The sequence below is a fragment of the Trichechus manatus genome, unplaced genomic scaffold (genome assembly GCF_000243295.1).
Source record: "Trichechus manatus latirostris isolate Lorelei unplaced genomic scaffold, TriManLat1.0 scaffold00148, whole genome shotgun sequence".
Lineage (NCBI taxonomy): Eukaryota > Metazoa > Chordata > Mammalia > Sirenia > Trichechidae > Trichechus > Trichechus manatus.
In genome coordinates, this window is record NW_004444084.1 from 2,538,041 (window position 1) to 2,546,626 (window position 8,586).

General features: G+C 40.7%; 1 long non-coding RNA gene across 1 annotated transcript in view; it reads left to right on the forward strand.

Moving 5' to 3' along the window:
- The first annotated feature begins 3,941 nt into the window (after positions 1–3,941).
- The window catches only part of LOC111822273 (uncharacterized), a 21,941-nt gene continuing 17,296 nt past the window's right edge, over positions 3,942–8,586 (forward strand). The window contains exon 1 of the long non-coding RNA XR_002825557.1: positions 3,942–5,061. This is a non-coding gene — a long non-coding RNA (uncharacterized LOC111822273). The remainder of the gene's footprint in view (positions 5,062–8,586) is intronic.

Sequence of the window (8,586 nt, forward strand, 5' to 3'; positions counted from 1 at the left end):
CATGGATGAATCTGGAGGGCATTATGCTGAGTGAAATAAGTCAATCGCAAAAAGACAAATATTATATGAGACCACTTTTATAAAGTAACAACAAAAAGTTTACACACAGGAAAAAAAAAAAACTCTTTGATGGTTACCAGGGATGGGAGAGGGAGGGAGAGAAAATTACCAAAGAGATAGTAGACACATGTTAACATTGGTGAAGGGGAAGGCGATATACAGTATGGGAGAAGTCAGCACAACATGACCAAGCAAGAGAGCACACAGAGAGGAAAGCAGGAATAAAGGACGACTATGGTAACAACTGGAGCCCTGGTGGAGCAGTAGTTAAGAACTCAGCTGATAACCAAAAGGTCAGCAGTTTGAATTCACCAGCCACTTCTTGGAAACCCTATGGGGCAGTTCTACTCGGTTCTATAGGGTCACTATGAGTCAGAATCAACTCGATGGCAACGAGTTTATGGTAACTACTATAGCATAGACAATCCTGCAAAAAATAGAATCAACAAACAATAACCTACTAATGTATACACAGATAGATAGATATGCCAAGAGGTGAGGGAGGTGGTAAGGGAGCACACCCACCAGCAGATACAGGTTCCGTGGTGGAAATTTCTAAATACATGACTGTAAGCGCTCTTCATATATTAATATAGACAATAGAGCACACAAGTGGCACAGACAGGGAAACATCTTAGACATAACTAAGCACCTCACGGAATGAAGTTCCCCGGCTCGAAGGCAAAGGACCATAGACTCAGGGGACGTCTACGTCAATTGGCACAACATAGTTCTTAAAGACAACGTCCTACATCCTACTTTGGTGAATAGCGTTTCAGGTCTTAAAAGCTTGCGAGCAGCCATCGAAGATACAACTATCGGTCTCTTTTAGTCTGGAGCAAAGCAGAGTGAAAAACACTAAAGACTCAAGGGAGCAATTAGTCCAGAAGACTAATGGACCACACGAACCACAGCCTAACACTACCCTGAGACCAGAAGAACTAGATGGTCCATGGATACCACCATCAACCGCTCTGACAAAGATTACGATAGAGGGTCCCCGACAGAGCGGGATAAAAATGTAGAACAAAATTTCAAATTCACAAAAAAAGACCATACTTACTGGTCTGATAGAGACTGGAGGAACCCCCTAGACTATGGGGCCCGGACACCCTGCTAACTCAGAACTGAAGCCACTCCCAAAGTTCACCTTTCAGTCAAAGATTAGACAGGCCTATAAAACCATAACACATGTAAGGAGCATGCTTCTTAGATCAATCAAGTATACAAGATCAAATGGCAAAGCCTGCATAAAAACAAAGACGAGAAGGTGGGAAGAGACAGGAAAACTGGATGAATCTAACTGGGGAACCCAATGTGGAAGGTGAAAGGGGGAGAGTACCGACACAATGCAACCAATAGCACGAAACAATTTGTGTATAAATTTTTGAAGGAGAAACTAATTTGCTCTGTAAACTTTCACCTGAAGCACAATAAAAAAAATTTTTAAATCAATAATTTGTATAAAATACTGCTACTGTGTAGTTGAATGAAAAAAAAAAACACTTGGTAAAATAAAGTACACTTATTATATTTGTTCTACAAACTGAGTGTTCCTACCAGGTTTTTAGAGCTGTGGCAGTGGTAGCAGTGGTCCCAGGCTCACATCAGCTCAGGGTAAGGCTTTAGAGCAAGTCACAGATATAAGCTGTTGGCAGCTCTGCCAGCACCTGGGGATTCGGTGCACAGGGAGATAAAGCAGGTCAACTCATGACTGAAGGCTAAAATACACTAGGTGTCTGCCCTGGGACCTGACCGATTCTTACAGGAACCAAATGAACTGATGACATGATTTCCCTGAAAGTGAGAACTGTTGGGACTGACTGTTCCCCATGCTGGCTAGAAATGGTACTCTCAGACCAGGGGGAGCTTATTTAGAGCAAGAGAACTGGGCTAAGAAGCCTAAAAGAGGTTGCAGGAGAGAGATGATATCCAAACAGCAGTTTGCATATATGAGGACTCTAAAGTTGACTTTTTCCCCCTTCTCAGAGCCTTCCAGCCTTCTGTTGCTGACTCCATGCCTATTTTTCTATAGAAAATATTTCTAAGGCATATACATAAGACCCAGAATCTTCAGAAGCTAAAGTGATCAATTCCAAATGCCTACATCCTTTTTCTACCATTTTACCCGCCAATAAGGTATAGGAAGAGGAACATAAGGGCAATACCAGGATTCTTGGGGCCAAGCAGACCCTCAGTTGATCCTACCCACCTGAAGAGAGTGTGCAGTATCAGCGCTAGGACGGGGGTGATGCAAGAGTGGTACCAACGGTAGAAAATTTGAGAAGACACTCTCAGAGTTTTGCACCCTAGTTCCAGGCCTGGACAAGTACTACATGTGTATTGAACAAGCCTTTCTGAATTGGGGGCAGTAGAGGTGAGAGAGTTGGTTTTGAATTGGTCATGTTATTGTGGTGGTTGGTTGTTAGTTGCCCTGGGGTCAGTCTGCTCTAACTCACAGCAACTACACTTACGACAGAACGTAACGCTGCCCAGTCCTGTGCCATCTTCAACTGCTGGTATGTGCTCAAGTCCATTGTTGTGACCTCTGAATTCAATAGGCATAAAATGTTTTCCAACTCAAAGCTCTAATCTCTCTGGAAAAATGGAGGTGGTACTTGGGTTGGCAGGTCAAGGCTCCCTCGTGGATAGGCTTGAGGTGTTTTCAGGCAGCAGTAGCAGAACTCATAGCAGGCCCTGTAGTGGTGGTGGTGCAACTCTGGAGCCTGATGGCCTGGCCTTGAACCCCAACTCTGTGTCTTCCTAGCTCTCTGAATGTAGCAGATGTGTGAGAACTGCTGACAGCTGACGTCTGTGTTCTACTGCAGAGACTTCCTCTTGGCTGATAGGAGCCTGGTACCACCATCACCAACCGCTGCTGTCACCCTCCCCTGTGGATCAGTCTAAGGCTTGACCCTTTCTTTGCTCAGCACACTCCCCCTGCCCTACCTTGCTGCCCTCCTTTGCTACAGGTTTCCTGGAGTAACACTTCCTCAGCAGATCATGTGAAAACCGAAGATACAAGGAAAATATTAGCCCAAAGGACTAAAGAACCACCTGAATCACAGCCTGAACCCAGAAGAACTAGATGTTGCCCAGCTACCACCATCAACTGCTCTGAAAGAGATTACAATAGAGGGTCCCGGACAGAGCAGGAGAAAAATGTAGGACAAAATTCAAATTCACAAAAAAAGACCAGACTTACTGGTCTGACAGAGACTGGCAGAACCCCGAGACTATGGCCCCCAGATACCCTGCTGACTCAGAACTGAAGCCACTCTGAAGCCCACTTTTCAGCCAAAGATTAGACAGGCCTATAAAACAAACGGTAACACATGTGAGGAATGGGCTTCTTAGTTCAGTCAGGCATAAAAGACCAAAGGGCAACTTCTGCCCAAAAGCAAGACGAGAAGGAAAGAAGGGGCAGGGAAACTGAATGAATGGACATAGGAAGCCCAGGGTGGAAAGAGGGAGAGTGCTGACATCTTGCAGGACTGCAACCAATGTCACAAAACAATTCGTATACAAATTTTTGAATGACAAACTAATATGCACTGTAAACTTTCACCTAGAGCACAATAAAAAAAATTTTTTTAAAGCTACATTTGTCCTTGTGAATTTTATTTCAGTCCAATGTAAATCTCTTGCTTACTTTCTTCTAAGGAAACTCTTAACAAAGTAATTCACTGTTGGTTTAGGAATTCGTTGAACTGAGCCAATGTTTAAAAAAAACTCTGTTGCCATAGAGTCGATTCTGACTCATAGCGACCCTATAGGACAGAGTAGAACTGCCCCATACGGTCTCCAAGGAGCAGCTGGTGGATTTAACTGCCAACTTTTTGGTTAGCAGCTGATCTCTTAACCACTGTGCGACCAGGGCCAAGGTTGAGGTGTGTTTATTTCTTTCACTCCCCAACTACAACACCAGCTTGTCTGCTGAACACGAGCTTCCCTTTCTTTCCTTTTAAATACTAAATGCTGTGAACCATAAAAACAAAACAAAACAAAAAAACAGATCATGGGCTCTGAACCCCCGTCCTAGCTTCTGCTCCTAGGGACCTAATACAGTAGTGCCTTGAGCAAGTACCCTTTATGCACCAGTGTGTACCTCAGCTGTAAAATGAGGATAATAGTACACATCTCTAGAGAGTGTTGTTAAAATCAAAGGAGCTAATATTTGTAAGGTCCTTAGAAAAGTGCCTGACACACAGAAACAGCTCAGTAAGGTTAAACCACTTGCTACTTAGTCCACTCTGACTCCTGGTGAGTCCGTGTGTGTGCTAGAGAGCGGACTTTATGTTATCCTGGTTTTATAGTTGGGATTTCAGGAATAATATGAATTATTAAAGGGAAAAGCAAATAAATCTGCTTATTGAATCGGAGAAACATTTTATTTTAAAATGGAAAGCATTAGTTTCTACAAATTAAAAGTGCAGTAGATTGACTCAGAAATTGAAAATACTAAAGGTGTCAGGTTCTGTCCATAAGGAAAATTTGAAAATAATCATATCTCAGCTAATATGATTAGGAGTGCTTCCACGTTGGGCAAACATTCCTATCTTTCTGATGTGTAAAAAAAATTCTGAACGTGGCTGAGGTTAGTCATCCCAATAAATAGATATTTACTACAGTGACTCATAATGAAAATTGTAGCATTCCAAGAAGGAAAACACAAGTGGTGAGGCAAGTTAGTTAAGGTAGTTGCAGCTGCTTAGAAATTTGATTGCAAACTCAGTCTATTAACGGCATCCACAATGATAATTCTGTTAGGAACATTCTCAAAGATAACTTCTTGACTTGCCTCACTGATAAATTGTAACTCTTATAAGAGGAAGTGGTTAAGACCTGACCTTCATTGCAACCAACACAGAAAAACTTGTTGATGAAGAAAAAATTAACAGGGACCTTGAGAGAAAGGAGCAATGCTGTCTTCGACTTTCTTTTATGACTTTGAGATTACATTCTCTAGGACACAGACTCTGAGACAGAGATTGTGTGCCGGTGAGTTATGGGGATTATGTCTCTCAGAGAAAAAAACCTGTCTGGGAGGAAGTAAGATTGAGCAGAGGTAGAAACTGAACCATGATGCTGTTGGAACAGAGGTCTTGGCAAGTTCCACAGGGAACTCTGAAGCTGGGATGGCACTTAGAAAATGTCTCATATTGAAGGGATGGGCCTTGTACTCCCATAGCAACCAGTCACTGGATACAGGTGCTACCAAGGTAACCATGTGTGAGGTAGCTCCTTTCAGCTGAGTACAATTCTTTGGGAGAGTCTCAGCTGGGAGCCACAGCAGCCAACACTCCTAGCTGCGGCAGAAATGAATGATTTAGAGCTAAAGGAGGCCCCCACCCATAACGTCTGTCATGGATTGAATTGTGTCCCCGAAAAATGTGTGTCATCTTGGCTAGTCCATGATTCCCAATATTGTGTGATTGTCTACCATTTTGTCATCTGATGTGATTTTCCTGTGTGTTGTAAATCATACCTCTGTAATGTTAAAGAAGCAGGACTCAATCTACAAGATTAGGTTATGTCTTAAATCAATCTCTTTTGAGTTATAAAAGAAAGAAGTAAGCAGAGAGACAGGGGACCTCATACCATCAATAAACAAGGGCCAGGAGAACAATGCATCCTTCGGACCTGAGGTTCCTGCACTGAGAAGCTCCTCGACCGGGGAAGATTGATGACAAGGACCTTCCCACAGAGCCAAGACAGAAAGCCTTCCCGTGGAGCTGGCACCCTGAATTCAGACTTCTAGCCTCCTAGACTGTGAGAGGATAAATTTCTCTTTGTTAAAGTCATCCACTTGTGGTATTTCTGTTATAGTAGCACCAGCTAACTAAAACAAAATCATTCGTAATGGGAATGTGAGAGCTAATTACTTAATTTTCAGGAAGTTTGTAAGCCTCTTGTTAAACACTACCATTATTAAAAATTAAGTTGTATGAACTTACAAGTCATTACATTATATTGAACATAAAGGTAACAAACACTTAAAACTCATCACTACCTAATTATTTGACTACATTTTACTATTATCTGTGCTGTTGAGGTTATTTCTGTCTATTGTATCTGTGTGGTGGAAATACTACATAATGGGGTGCTACTGAATATCTTTTCCCATCTCTAGCTGTGGGGACTGTGCCAAGGTAGGAGTGGCATCAACAGCCACAACCATCACCCACCAGCAGGAGCGGGGGCCACAAGGCAGCAATGCGAGATCAGTGGGGGAGCCAGGCTGGGGATTGTCCAGGGGAAAGGATTTGCAGGGGTCTAGAGTTCTGGTGGTGCAATGGTTAAGTGCTCAGTCGCTAATTGTAAGGTTGGGGGTTTGAATCTACCCAGCAGCTCTGTGGGAGAAAGACCTGGCTATCTGCTTCCACTCCAACCTGGTATGGCCAGGTAGACACAGGTTACGCTACAAAGTCACATCTCTGTAATTCCTTTCTTGAGCTATTTTGTGCCTTGCTGAGATTTCACCTGTTGAGATCTTGAATTCTAATACTATTATCTAACTTTCTGGCTATCAGTTCCGGAGTTCTGCCATCTATAAAAATGATGAGCAGTGTCTTCAGCGAATTCATTCTTAATTATAGTCATTTAAACATTGCAAAGGACAGATCTGAAATCAGACCATGAGGCATCATTTCTTTAAAGACATTGTTAAAATCCTCGGCAAGGCACAAAGAACCTGCTTAACATTTATCAAGTTGGATTGACTATCCAGATACAGATTAATGCCACATAGTTACAGATATTCATAGAGGACATAGTTACAGAACATAACCACCTTGTGAGAAGGGTTTTCTGGGTTTGAAGGCTTAGGATGTTAGCTCCTGGGACAACTCAGTCAATTGACATCACAGAGTTCATGTTCTGCATCATAGTGAGTTGAGTAGTACCTAGGGGCTTAAAAGCACGCAAGCAGTCTTCTAAGATACAACTTTTGATCTCTACTCATTAGGAGCGAAAGAGAAAGAAGGAAACCAATGTCTCAGAGAAGAAATTAATCTACAGGGCTAATAGTCTACACGAGCCACGGCCTCATCTACCCTGAGACAAGAAGAACTAGATGGTGACTGGCTAACACTACTAATAGTTCTGATCAGGTCCACAATAGATGGACCCTGATGGAACAAGAAAAAAACATCGAACAGAACTCAAATTCTTAAAAAGTCCAGACTTAACTGAAGTGCTTGAGACTAGAGGACTCCCTCAGACTATCATTCTGAGATACTCTTTAAATTTTAAACTGAAACTATCTCCTGAGGTCAACTTTTAGTGAAATAACAGATTGTACACAAAATAAAGGACATTATCTGTGAGTACAATGTCCCATTAAAAAACCATCTATATGAGACCAAAAGGTCAACAATTACTCTAAAGCGAAGATGAGAAGATAAGGTGGCAGGGAAACTAGAGTACTGGAAATAGAACAACCAGAATACAATTAAAGAGAAAGCTGACACACTGTGAAAAATGTAACTAATGTCTCTGAACAATTTGCATAGAAATTGTCAAATGGGAACCTAATTTACTGTGTAAACTTTCACCGAAAACACAATAAAATACTATTTTAAAAATAAGTTTTCTGATAACTAAATTGAGTATGAAAAGCTGATTTCCTTTTAATACTTTCATACACATTGACAAAACTTGTTAATCATTTTTTAGAATTGATTTGACTTTGAAGCAAAAGCATATCAATTTCAAAACCCTGTCTAGTAAATTCATTAACTCTTGTGTCAATTCAGTGTTAACTTTAAATTTAGGGGGGTAGGTATGGCATAAATTGAAAAGCAACTCCAAATTTATTATCAGCAACAAAGCATTTCTCAATTTTTTCCCGTAGTTTTTGGGACCAATTCAGGTAACACTGTCAATTAGAATTAAAATCTTTTGCGTATTCATTCATGTTAGAAATATGTGTAAAATCATTATTATTGATTTATATTATGAAAAATTTCAATTTTTAACATTAATTCACAATTAACTAACATTAATTCTCATATCTATAGAGCTAGGTCACAAAACAGCTTTTCTTTTCCTTGGAGCTTTAAGTTATGCTAGTTCATATGCAGTGTGATATAAGTGAGAAAACATAAATCAGGCTGCCGGCTTTTGTCTTTGATTATTAAATATTTGGCAAACATTCTTTTGTTTCAAAGAAATCTTGAATAGAAATTAACAATATAGTAAATCATTGTAAAATTTTTTACAACTCATCCAATGAGCAGTGACAAAGAACACAAGATCATTAAATTCAGTCTTTTACTTCTTTCAACAGTTACATAAACTAGTGCTATTTCATAGCATTTGCATGTATATACTGAACAATTTTAACAACTGTATCCATGATACTTTATTATTATTGTGCTTTAGAGGAAGTTTTACAGAACAAACTAGCTTCTCATTAAACAATTAGTACACATAATGTTTTGTGACATTGGTTACCAACCCTATGACATGTCAAAACTCTTCCCTTCTCGACCTTGGGTTCCCTATTACCAGCTTTCCTGTCCC